The sequence below is a fragment of the Sinocyclocheilus grahami genome, unplaced genomic scaffold (assembly GCF_001515645.1).
Source record: "Sinocyclocheilus grahami isolate Dianchi unplaced genomic scaffold, SAMN03320097.WGS_v1.1 scaffold2872.1, whole genome shotgun sequence".
Classification (NCBI taxonomy): Eukaryota; Metazoa; Chordata; class Actinopteri; order Cypriniformes; family Cyprinidae; genus Sinocyclocheilus; species Sinocyclocheilus grahami.
Genome location: NW_015508047.1, coordinates 292 through 1,157, shown reverse-complemented (window position 1 = coordinate 1,157; position 866 = coordinate 292).

Sequence of the window (866 nt, the reverse complement as noted above, 5' to 3'; positions counted from 1 at the left end):
TACTTCACAATTTCAGATCCTTACGTATAGCAAATTGATATTTACTGATGTCCATAAAACCATAAGGGCCGTTATAGCTGAATTAAACACAACGTAGCAATAAAGTAAAACAGCCTAGGCTGGCCAGGATTAATTGTTAATAACACCACAACGGTGGCAGTTTACTGAGATAGTAACACGCTGAAGGGGAGAAGCCAACCCTTTTTAACCAACGTGATTATAACTACTTGTGAGATCGCTCATCTGACGTTTTTGGTTAAAATCACATTGCAATAAGGTTTATAAAGTTTGCATCTGTCTGTTCTTTTCAATGGGAGAAAAAGAGGAGAGAGAGAGATGAGAAAGGTAGGATGACATCAGTGTGAAATAGCGAAAGAAATCAGGTGTAACTGATCGAGTCCCTTCAAACACTGCGACGCATTTTCTGCATGTGAGACCACACAAATGCTACGTGCTAACCACTAGCCTTCAATGCTACTAGCTTGGCTCGGCTATCTGTTTACAAACAGCTCAATATGGTGCTGGAAGTTCCCTCCGGAAACGGTTTCCTTCGACATCCGGGTTACGACTTGTTACTATGGCAACGTCCACAGCATGGACTCCCTAGCTGTGGTTGTCAGTGAGACGTCGGCGCGTCTTGCACTTTACACCACCACAAAAAAAACACCATTTATATTCCTATCTAACACTCAACTCGTCAGAGTGAGGTGAATTAACGTACAGATTTATTGCAGTTAATACAATAATTGTCAACGATATCTTCGGTGGATATCAGCACCTGTCTTATTACAGACCAAACACACGTGGATTTAACCACCTTTCACTTGATCAAGTTTTTTCATAATTCTCCCAAAGTAAATATCGTT